We start from the raw sequence: 12,979 nt of genomic DNA, 5'->3' as shown, positions 1-12,979 counted from the left end.
CACAGTATTTCATCCCCAGACCACAGTGGTTAGTTCAGAGGGTGGGCCTGCCATCAGCAGGGGCCAGTAGGTTCTTCCTCTAGAATTTTCCAACTCAAGTTGAGAGGAGAGGTCCCATCCTTTCTGGTCCCAAGGCAGTAAGAATCACGTAAAGCTGTGTTTCAGTCTGTGGAGAGAATCAGATCCAGTGCACAGAGGGGAAGCAGAGAGAGTCAGAGAGAGAGAGAGAAAGGAAAGGAGGAGAGAGCTCAGTCATAATTGCAGTCCATGAATCCAGTCCACATGAGCCAATACATTCCCATGTTTTGCCCAAGCTAATTCAAGTTGTGATTTATAAAAGAGTTTTGACTTATACCTCTAGGCCTTAGTTTCCTCATCTGTAAAATGGAGGTTGTCACATTCACCCTGACTCTACCTGAAATACGTAAATATCAGTTGAGATAATGAATAGGAATACACTGTATAAATTGTAAAATATGACACACATATAAGATGGTATTATTCACTGATATGTCACACTGAGTTAGGAAAAATTGAAAGGGCAAAATTACCACTTATTTGGAAAATAAGTGAGTGCTTTCTAAGAGCCATCTGATGTTATGCAGAGTTAAAACGAAAGCTGCCAGGGTCCTCCAGATCTTCTTTTGAGACCTTCTTTCAAGTACTCTCTTAAGTTCTAATCAATACCCATAACGAATACAAAGATAGAGCTTTTACCTTTCTGGCCTAGATTTATTCCATGGGTTTCTCTTTTCTATCCCACGCCCTATTCTATAACATACACACACACCCCCCCCCCCCACACACACACCCCAAACAAAAAATAAACAAAATGTCATTATTAATATTTCAACATTTTAGCCTTTTTACTTAAAAGACCTTTATAGATTCATGTTAAATGTTAATAACATTTTGGCTTCATTAAAGAAAAATCAAGGAAAATAAATCTTAAAGCAGCTATTTTAGATATACTTTATGGGAATGATATAGTTGAGGTGATTCTGGAGATAGGAAGGTATTTGTTTTGGGCTCAGATAGGATCAAGATCCATCTTTTCCTTAATGGACTTATGTCTTTGCTATAAGCTCTAAGTAATCAAAATCTACTTGAGATTATAACTTATTCATGACACAAAAAGCATCACTTCACTTTTATAGCATTTTTCACTATATATGATAATACCTCTCAATGAGGAAAAACAGATGGTACCTCTCTGAAATCTTAGATTTGCCATTTAGGCAGTTTTTATTGTAGCAAGTGTCTCTTTCTTTATATTTGATAATTACAACCAAAAAATGGCTTAAAGCTTCAATCGAAGTGGAATACCATATGCAAAAAAGGTTGATGTCACCATGGAAATATAATTTATAAGCATGAAGAAGCATGACATATCAACCCGAAAATGTTTGGCTTTCCTCGCATTTTAAAATCTGTGAAATGTATCTACCACCTTCACTGTTCTCCTAAGTCTATGTGACTATGCTTTCACCTTACACAATTGCCAATGAGCATTGGTGTGAGGCTGAATTGATGCTGTCTGACCACTCTACACCTCATCTAGCCATTGTTTATCTTTGCCTGGGCTTGTTATTAACCCCATGAATGTCAGTGTTTTCATATAAACTGAGAACTTTGAATAAGTTCATATTCTGAATAGGGCATACTCAGCCCTCAGAAAATGTCAGCTGTATTGGAAACAGTTGACATCCTCAAACTGGTTAATTTCAAGAGCACTTAGTAAAAAGAGTATTTCCAAGGATGAGGGCAGAGTATAGGAAAACTGCAAGGGAGAATGCAGTTTCCCAGGGCTCCTGTATTATCCTTTGGCCTGAGGTATGAGGACAGTGAGGAGAGGACCTCCTTAGTGGAGCTGTGGCCTCCAGGAAAGGAATATAGCCAGATTATAATGATCCTGCAGGCAGAGACCCCAGGAAACTAGTAGCCTGAACTGATTCTTCCACTTATTCTGATTGCCTGCTCATGCTCCTCATTGGCCAAACCCAACTGGGAGGCAAAGAGCAAGGAAGTCTACTACTGGCTTCATGCAGTTTAGTTTCCTGGGGCATAAACCAGGTGGATGGAGAATGGGTTTGGAGGGGCAAATGAAAGATACACAACACAGTTAACCTTCATCATGGAAGTCTTGCATGAAGGAAATGGCAGCATTTCCAAAAAGTGTAGATAACTTAGAAAAAAATTGTTTTAACCAGCTTTCACGTTTTTATTAATTTTACTTAGTCAAGGTCATAGCCCATGTCCAAGTGGACCCAGCTACAATGGTGGCATTTGGACTGAGTTCAGTTGCTTGTGTGGTGAAAGATGATCTGGAGGAGCTACACAGAGAGAAAACCACCCTATGCTTTCCCTATTCACAGATAGGATGGCAACCTCAACTTACAGTTTAAGTTTGCTACAAAAAGTAGCTGGACACCTCAGAGCACCTTTAGATAGCCACCTTCTTGGGCCTCCCAACATCAAAGGAAATGACTGTTATCCCAAAGAAATGCCATGCCTGGCTAGTGGATTGAGTGGTCAGTTTTTAGTGTTGTCCATCTTGCTTTGAATCTCAGATGAATTATTTTCATTTCTTTGAGCCAGGGACCAGGATTACTTGCCTTGATCTAATCTAGATTAACCACTCTGATCCACTGAAAATGAATAAATCCACTGAATCAGATAAATTTGTTGGGGAAGTATTTGTGGCAGCACAAAATGATGGACAAAACAAATGTGGAATGCCATCCTAAAGCACAAACCTCCTCTATGGATGGGAAAATTCCCTGACTTGGGAAGTGCTGGGAAGGGTTGGGTCTATAATAGGAGCAGTGAGAGGCAGTGTGGTGTAGAGAAAAGAGCTGGGGCAGTGGAATTAAAACTAACTGAAGTTAGCATAGCACTGACTGTGACCACCTTGGCAAGTTACTGAACTTTCTCAACCTTAAGTATCCTAGTATGAAAAATGAGAATAACTTGACTTGCTGTAAAATTAATTGAAATTATATATGCAAAATTAAGGCAGTGTTTTCCACACAGTAGTCATGCAAATACCTCTTTAGGATGTATACACTTGTTGAAAACAACCATTTGGAAGTATAATTGAGATTTTAAAAAACTGCACATATTTGATATATGTAATTTGATGAATATGCCTATGCTCCTTTAAAAAATTATTTCTTAACAGCTTTATTTATGTATAGTTGATATACAATAAATAACACATATTCAAAGGGTATGATTTGATGAATTTTGATTGCCTACACCCATGAGACCATCATCACAAACAAGATGATGAACATATTCATTCAAAAGTTTCCTCATGCTCCATGATCATCTCTCCCTTCTATCTCCCTCTCAGTATAATTACACTGCGATACATCCATGCTGTATGCATCAACTATTTATTCTTTTTATTCTTGGGTAGTATTCTATTGTATTGGTATACCACAATGTTTATCTGCTTACCTATTAGTAGTGATTACTTACTTATGGTTTTGTTTGTTTTTGTTGTTTTGAGACAAGGACTCACTTTGTCACCCAGGCTGGAGTGCAGTGGCATGATCATAGCCTCGACCTCCTGGGCTCCAGCGAACCTGCCACCTCAGCCTCTCCAGTAGCTAGGACCACAGGTGCACACCACCACACCTGGCTAATTTTTAAATGTTTTTGAAGAGATGGGGTCTCGTTATGTTACCTGGACTGGTCTTGAGTTCCTGGGCTCAAGTAATCTTCCTACCTCAGCCTCATTTTTTTTAAATTCCATTTTCTTTCTTCTTTCCTCATTAATAGTATAAAAGAAATTTTTAGAATTCCATGTTACCACAGCTGACATCTCATTGACATCCTCCAGGAGTAGGGCAGTTTGCAAGAACTGGGTATAAATGCAGATATAATAGTAATTGTGTTTGTTAATCCCTGGTTTAGGTTGAGTACACAGCTGGAATCTGGTTCTTTCTGCTTCCTAGGCTTGCTTTTGTTTCTTATCATAAACAAGCAACCTGGAGGAAACACCACAAATGTGGTGTATCCATACAATGGATTATTCAGCCATAAAAAGGAACAAGGTACTGATACATGCTACAGTGTGGATGAACCCTGAAAACACTGTGCTAGGTGAAAGAAACCAGACACAACAGGCTACATATTATATGATCCCAGGCACTGAAATATCCAGAATAGACAAATCCATAGAGATAGGAGATAGATTAGTGGTTTCAGGCTAGGGGAGAGGGAAGAGGGGAAGGGGAAGTGACTGCTAATGGGTATGGGTTTGCTCTTGTTTTGTTTGGTTTGGTTGGTTTGTTTGAGACGGAGTCTTGCTCTGTCGCCTAGGCTTGAGTGCATTGGCGCTCCAATGCAACCTCTCTGCTCACTGCAACCTCTGCCTCCCGAATTCAAGCAATTCTCCTGCCTCAGCCTCCCAAGTAGCTGGGACTACAGGTGTGTGCCACCACGCCAGGCTAATTTTTGTATTTTTAGTAGAGACGGGGCTTCACCATGTTGGCCAGGTTGATCTCGAACTCCTGACCTCAGTTGATCTGCCTGCCTTGGCCTCACAAGGTGAGTTACCACACCTAGTCGTTGGGTTTGCTTTTTTGGGGTGATGAAAATATTCTGATATTTGATCGTGGTGTTGGGTACAGAATTCACAGTCTAATCTGTGACTATACTAAAAACACTGAATTGTATACCTTCGAAGTGAACTTTATGGTATTTCATTGTATCTCAATAAAGCTGCTATTTTATAAAAGCAGTCTGAAAAACTTTGGGAAAAGTAAACATTCAAGGGAAGCCATTAATTTAATCCCCCCCCCCTTTTTTTTTTGTTTGCCAATGGGAAAACTTAAAGCTTTTTAACTCATTGGTTGTACTGCACCTATATTTCCAGGTGTTGAGCACAATGTAGAACTTTCTAGCATTAGAAAATAAAAATGTGACATCTGCAGATAAATTGTGCTTGCAGATACAAGGTAGTTCAGTGCCATACTGTTTTGGTTTATTGGAGATAATAAAGGCCCTGTACCTACTTTGGCTTTTTTGTCTTTTCCTTTACTTTTTAAAAATAACATGCATTCAGATTGTCTAATCACTCTTTCCTCTAGCCTTACTTAGTTAACTAGATACAGGATATCCTGTCGGTAAAGCATCTTAGCTAAATCAGATTATTTATCAAACTCCTAACCACAGTAGATACAACTGAGTGAGTAAAATAGAAGTCCAAGTACTCAAAATAATCCTTGGAAAGGAAAAGAAGCCGGGAGATCAAAATGAGTAGTGATTTAGTCATGGGTACAACTTTGGTTTCAGGCAGCTGTGGAGGATGGGAATAAGGACAGACTTCCTCCCTTTCTAATTGTCTTCCTTCACCTGGTGAAACACTGCCTTATTTAGAATGCTTTTAGCTGCTCAACTGCTGTGAATCAGGACCAACATTGTAATATCTGGAAATAGAGCTCCACCTGGTCTATTCCCAACAAATCATTGTTTCCTGAGTACATGAGATTTGTGGTTGAGAAAAGGCATTTTTTTCACCTGCCCTCAAAAATCTTACTAGCCAAGGTTGGAGTTTTGGTGTCATTTAGTTTAGATCTTAAAGTGAAAGAAAGGTATTATTAACCCAGGGTAAAAGTAAAACCAATGTAACTCTACTCAGAAATGTTACCTTTGCTTTTTGCTATAACTTGGTAAATTATTTTCCCAAGGTGACTTGGAAACATTTATGTCACAGTGTGTGTTTAGCTTGGGTTTTCTGTTATATTCTTTCCAGCTCTGGCATACAACAAAAAATTCCATAACTTTCCATTTTACTCTGGCACTGGAAGAATATGGCTCCCAGCAATGTTCCTTTGAGTATTACTCTAGAAATATATTCATTCCGTTATGTATTAAGAATCTACAACACAAAGTACACCTGGAAGATGGTTAAGTGGCTTCTTCAATAAGAAGCCCATCTTCAATAAGATAAAATTCAGTAAAGTAAGTTTTTCTTCAATATTTATAGGTTCTGAGTTGGAATGACCCCCTGTAACAAAAGACAGATTAAAAAGCAAAAAACAAACAAGTTTATTAACATGTTTATTTCATATACACATAGTACACATGGGAGACACACAAAGATTGAGTAGTTCCTAAAGAGATGACTTTGAATTCCAGCTTATAGAGCATCTTCAGCAAAGAACAGTACATTCTTTAGAGAAGTGACAAGACGATGGAAAAGAACTTTGAGTCTCTAACTGGGCCAACTGTGGGGAAGGCAAATAAATGGCAGATAAAAGCAAGTTAGTAATCGTTGTTCATGTGGATTCCTCTCATACCATCTCCAGGCCAATAAGCGTCTAAAGTTGTCCCCAGTAATTAGCCTTCGTTCTCCCTGGTACAGAAGGAGAGGAGTGCAGGGCGGGATACCTTTTGTCTTTAATAATCTGTGTCCTACTTTAAGGCAAATAGAAGGAGGTAAAGAACTTTCTTGCGTCTACTTCTTGGTAACCTCCAGATGAACATTCCTTCCCATTTGGGGGTTGCATATGCTGGTCTTTCGTAGCTTCATAGGCGTGAAGCTATGAAAGTTAGACATAGACCTAAAGGCATTCTTTCTGTGTCTATATGTATATGTATGTGTGTGTATGTAAAATACATCAAAAGAATGCATATGTGTATATACATATATATATTAAAGACTGTTAGTAAAACAAACCCACATACATTCCCCATCTTTTAAGTACCACCTTTAAAAACTCCTGTATGCTTCTCTCCAATTCCATCCTCCTTTTTCCTCCTTCCCAGAAAGCCATAATCTGGACATTTTATTTATCACTTCCCTGCATATATGGTTTAGTTTGCCTGTTTTAGAACTTTAAATAAATGACATCATGCTTCTTCTTTGGCTTGGATTTTTAACCAACATTATGTTTTAAGTTTCATCTAGGTGGACGTGCATAGCTATAGTTTACCCATTTTTTACTGCTATCTAGCATTAACTAGTGTACCATTCTTCCACTGTGTGAAATACCACACACTTTATTCATTCTACACACGTTGGGCGTTTGGGTTGTGTCCAGCTTTTTGCTCTGATGTGCGACGCTGCTGTGTGCATTCTGTTCGTGTATCCTGGTTCACATCCAGGAGTTTTTCTAGGACATATACGTTGGAGTTCAGTTGCTAAGGCATAGAACATTGCAAATGTTCACTTTATTAGGTTGACCATTAGTGATTATACCAATTTATTCTTCATTAGCAGTATGAGAGTTCTTTTTGCTCCACTTGTCAACAGTTAAGTGTTGGACAGAACAGTCATTCAGTTCTCTGAATTTTAATTTTTGCTAGTTGCAAATATATTCTGGAATTCTATTTTTTTAAATAACAAAGAGTTGTTATTTAAACAACTCATTTTTAACCATCTTGGTGAAAGAGACAAGGACGTAAATTATTTGTTATTATGTTTGATAAAGTGAGCCATTACCATAGACAAATGTAGATATGTTTTCAAGCAATATTGAACCTGAGAGTCTTTTTTCTTTCTTTTCCTTTTTTTTGAGACGGAGTCTCACTCTGTCCCCCAGGCTAGAGTGCTGTGGCATGATCTCGGCACACTATAACCTTCGCCTCCTGGGTTCAAGTGATTCTCCTGCCTCTGCTGGGACTGCAGGCATGTGCCACCATGACTGGCTAAGTTTTGTAATTTTTATAGAGACAGTTTCACCATGTTGGCCAGGCTGGTCTCAAACTCCTCACCTCAAGTGATCTTCCAACCTCAGCCTACTCCCAAAGTGTTGGGATTACAGGCATGAGCCAACGTGGCTGGCCTTCTTTATTTTCTTTATCAGATATTTTAAATTTACAAATGTAACATGCTCTTGGTTTTACAAGTAAAAAGCTATAGGAAGAAGCTCATTTCTCCTTTTTCCCTTACTTCCCTCCTTCCCCATGTAACCAATGTTAATGCTTTGGGGTATATCATTCCACATTTTTCTTCATGCTCATGAATGTGTAATAAATATATGTTGGGTTGCAATTTATGAGATTGTTATTTTATTAGGCCATAGTAGTTGAAATCAGCAATTGCATATAGTTCAATCACATGCATGCATATTAGGTAGTTGTATGGAAATTTTTCAAATGTAAGAGTTAATGTGCAACTATCTTTTATGTGACAAATGTCACATAATTCACCTAGCTTGTAGCTGTGGATCTAACAGATTCGTGTTAATGATTACATCATCTTCACTCCCCTGTCGCCTGTGGAGCGATGTTAGTTTTGTCTTCTTGGTTGTGGTTGTGTTTCTTCTAACTAACCTGTCATACATCCGTGCTTCATTGTGGTGGAATCCCAAACAGCGGGATTGTTGAGTCAAAGCACTTAGATCTCTTAAATTTTAAAATATATTGCTAGATTTCTTTCTTAAAAGGTTGTAGCAATTTGGATGCCCATTAGTAAGTATGAGCCTGCCTGTTTTCTGTCTCCTAGTCATCACTGGAAATTACCACTCTAATGGGTGAGGAATGGTATTCTATTTTAATTTGCATTCCCTTGAATTCTGGTGAAGTTGAGCATATTTTCATATGTTTTCATTGATCTTTTGCATTTTCTTTTCTGCAAATATCGTTTCGAATCCTTTGCCCATGTTTTTGTAAGGTTATTTGGCTCTTCACTCAATTTATACAGAACCCTTAGTTTATTAGTGATAGTAATACTTTACCACTTTACACGCTGAAGTTATTTCTTTCCCAGCCCATCATTTGTCTGTTTTGTGTATAGTATCCTTTGCCATAGTTTTTCTTTTTCTTTCTTTTTTTAAAAGTATTCACATATGTCTGTGTTTTCCTTTATGGTTTTTTGGCTTCTTGTCTTGCTTAGGCATATTTCCTCTATCTAAGGTAATATAAATATCCTCCTTATTCTTCTTCTAATATTTTAAAAAATATTTCTCCATGTTATATATTAAATCCATCTAGAATATATTTTGTATATGACATGAGCTATAAATATGTTCCTCCAAACAGCCAACTCCATGACACCATTTACTTTAAAAACCCTCTTTTATCTAATGAATTGAAACACGTCTTTAATCGTATATTGTTTCCACATATACTTGGATCTGTTTCTGTACTTTGTATTATATTTCCTGGATTTATTTTCTATTCTAATATCAATGATACCATCTTCATTACAATAGTTTGATTTCAGGTTTAAGATCTAGAAAAGTAACTGGGTCCCATTTTATTCTTCTTTTTAAACATTTATTGCTATTATTTGACATTTTTTCCATATAAAATTTAAACTCATTTTGTTATATTGCCAAAAGGGGAAAACAACCATTGGAGATTCTAATTACAACTGCATTAAAATCATGTATTATTGGAAAGGACTTTTTTATATTTTGCTGTTTCCATCTGGAAAACATGCCTCTCAATTCAAATATATTGTAGCTTTATTTTAAAGTGCATTCATCAATATATAAAGGTTTTTGCTTCTTTTGGTGTTGGAAATTTGGTAAAATGGCTGGGTGTATGTTAAATATTAAAATAAATAGCTTTTCTTTTGTTAATGCTAAAACTTGTTCTCAGACTAACATACTGAGGAGTTCCAAATTCAGATCTCCAGGGACAGATGTCATAAGCTTGACTTAAGAAATGAAGAAATGTTAAAGCAGAGCCTCGCACCACTTGACTTAATTCCAACTTTGCTACAATGGATCGTATTATTGTGGATTATTATTATAGAGGAAAATAGTACTTTGAGCTCTGTGTGGTTAAGCAGGATGTTTCTTCTTTTAGTTCTAGATCAGCTATGATGTTAAGAGTAAAATTCTAACAGAGGAAACGAATTACCTTCCAGTTTTTTTTAAAGTATAATTTTATCTGTTGGACAGAGGCTCATTTGAAGATAAAACCTCAAGATATAAGCTTATTGGTACATAAAAGTACATGGAGGAGTCTCACTTATTGGAAGAATTTTATCATTAGTTTAACAAAACCTACAGTACTTATGTACTTATTTCTAAAAAGTAGTACTTACAAGTAAAAAGTACTGTTGCTTCTGGGAAATTAATGGCCTAAGTAGCAGTATAGATAGCCTTCTTCATAGTAAACCCATTCAAATGCCAATGACAGTGTCTCAAACAAAAATCTTCAATAACATAACCTCAGTATCCAAAAAACAAAGGAGAACTTTTAAAATAATTCAACTAATTTTTAAAAGTTGTAATTCCAAATTGCAAAACTATAAAAGAATAGGAAAAAAAAAAAAACCAATGAAGTTTAAAATTGCCTGATATAACTAAAGTCAGGAAATAAAAAGCCATTTAGTGAAAATTACAGTATTACATGCAATTAAGAATATTTCCAGAACTAGTAAAGAGAAGAGTTTACATGGAGAACTACTAAATAGTTAATTAGGGAAGCATATTTATTAACTACAGAATCAAATAAAAAAAATAGATAGCTTAAATAAACATGTATAAATAATGCCAGACCAAAATGATCCACTTCTATAATGGAACACAGTGTTTTAACTTAAAAATAGTAAGTGAAAGTACTTGAACTGATAGACTAAATAAATGTTAATGAATCAACAATTTAAGGTAGACAATATTTCCAGAATTCATTAAGGACGTGGCCTACATATTAGGAAGTTAATCTGGAAATTAACATCCAGAGAAAGATGCTAAGATGTTTACTTATAACATTTTCAAACTTCAGTGAGGAAGAAATCTTAAACATCTGGAAAAAAGGCCAGATAATATTCCAAGTACTGATTTCAGATGTAACTGAAATTAAGACCGTGAACTCCCCAAGGAAATGAAACAACATCTGCAGCTCTTTTTGTGGAAAAAATTATCCAGGCAAGATGTCATTCATTTGGAAAAGCTAGAGAAATATTTTCACATATCCCACTGATATGGTTTGGCTATGTGTCCCCACCCAAATCTCATCTTGTAACTCCCATAATTCACACATGTTGTGGGCGGGACCCAGTGGGAGATGATTGAATTACGGGGGCGGGTCTTTCCTGTGCTGTTCTTGTGATAGTGAATGGGTCCCATGAGATCTGATGGTTTTAAAAATGGGAGTTGCCCTGCACACGCTCTCTTTGCCTGCCGCCATCCATGTAAGTAAGATGTGACTTACTCCTCCTTGTCTTCTGCCATGATTGTGAGGCTTCCCCAGCTATGTGGAACCGTAAATCCAATTAAACCTCTTTCTCTTGTAAATTGCCCAGTCTTAGGTATGTCTTGATCAGTAGTGTGAAAACAGACTAATATACCCACTAACCCTAAATAGTCACTGACCTACACTTTGGATTCAGAACAGGAATTTCTTCACACTGTGGCCATCTTATCAAGTCCTGCTCTCAAGATGGGATACCAAAAACATTAACTAGGAGGATCATACATACACATTAACTAGACCATAGACCCATTGCAAAATAAAATTGTGATCTAAAATGTAAAAGGAAGAGAGGAAGGGAACTAATATTTAGAGAACATCTACAATTATCAAGTTTTTTATAACACATTGTTTCATTTAGACTTCAAAAAACCCTGCAGGTATTGTCCTCTTGTTTCAGATGAGAAAATAGTCTCAAAGAGGTTAAGTAACTTGCTTTGTTAAGTTGTAGAGTCAGGATTTGAATATGTGTCTTTCTGACTCCCAAGAAAAGTATAACTTTCCGAATAACAATCTAAAAATTGAGAATGAGATAAGAGGAGGAAGGACTAAAACCAATAGCCTAAATGTTCTTTTTTACCCATAGAAAGAAGCCTAAGAGCTTTGGGTTTTACTATTGCTGTAACTAGAAATCACCAAAAAGTGACTTTGATAATTTTAGTGACTTGTGTGTGTATGTGTTTGTGTGCAGATTTGATTTACATAGAAATAATTTACTTGAAAGAAGGTAGCATATTTAAGGTGCTTAATTAATAACTACAGCATTTATAAAGTAAAAATAAGCAATAGCAAAAATAAGAAAAAAAGAGATAGATGGCCAAAATATAACAATCATTATAGCTATAAACTTTAAAATGCCACATAAAAGATATGCACTTTAAACAAAAAGTCATACATTAGAATACAAGGCAGGATTATAATACATGAACCAAAATCATAAGGAAATAGAATAATATGTCATTATTGAACATAACACAAAGCCAAAAAAGATGAATATGTGAATTATGTAATGATGACCACTATCACAAATAATAAAGTGACTAAAGGAGGAATAGTGTTGAAACAAAAGGAACAAGCAAATAATGCTACCATGCAGTAGAATGATATTAGAATAGATGCCAGTCTCTTTGGGTGGCGTCCTTTTTGCCACAATCCAGGAGTGAATGTTGACTTACCATGGGGTATATTCCAAGAGCCTTCAGGGCTAAAGAAGAACTTTGGCCTTTGGAAATTTAGGAATATATGTTGTATACTGCCTGCTTTGTTAGCACTAACTAGAGTTGGACAGTTTGGGTCAATCTGAGCTGAATACAGTAGAGTCAAGTCATTTACTTACAGTTAGGAAATGTATGAGTTTCCTTAGCTTGATCATCTAGGCGAGGAAGGAGACTTTGTAATGTCAGGCAGCTGTAGAAGTGATGGCCCCCCTAACTAAGGAGGCAGGTTGTCATCTTGTACAACTCCGGGGTGGTGGCATCATGGGAGTAAACCTGTGATGTAAAAAGGATAATGTTAAAATTAAGAGGTATCACTTGGTGGACCCACAGATGGAACCAAATTTCCAGTTGAACTAGTATTCTAGCAGTAACTTCAAAAAAGGAGAGATAAGTTGAGAAGTTTGATGAAAAAGTTATTAAATGGGTGAATCCATGATCAAATTTGCTTTCCGGGGACATAAGCCCATGTTTAATGTTGCCTTCATTTCCTAGTAGATTACCAAATAGTGTAGGGTCCCTTCTCACCTGGTTCTGGGAGGGCAAGGAACTTATGTGATGGGAGGCTAGATGGAACTGAACATGGCCAAGTAGACAGACTG

General features: G+C 36.7%; 1 protein-coding gene across 5 annotated transcripts in view; it reads left to right on the top strand.

Annotated features, from left to right (window-relative positions):
* The window catches only part of LOC105481826 (G protein subunit gamma 2), a 127,360-nt gene that overhangs the window by 39,144 nt on the left and 75,237 nt on the right, over nt 1-12,979 (top strand). The gene's annotated exons all lie outside the window — the stretch shown is intronic.

This window comes from Macaca nemestrina, chromosome 7 (assembly GCF_043159975.1).
Source record: "Macaca nemestrina isolate mMacNem1 chromosome 7, mMacNem.hap1, whole genome shotgun sequence".
In the NCBI taxonomy this organism is placed as follows: domain Eukaryota; kingdom Metazoa; phylum Chordata; class Mammalia; order Primates; family Cercopithecidae; genus Macaca; species Macaca nemestrina.
The sequence above is the reverse complement of the archived record's forward strand: the minus strand, read 5'-3'. Positions and strand labels throughout refer to the sequence as shown.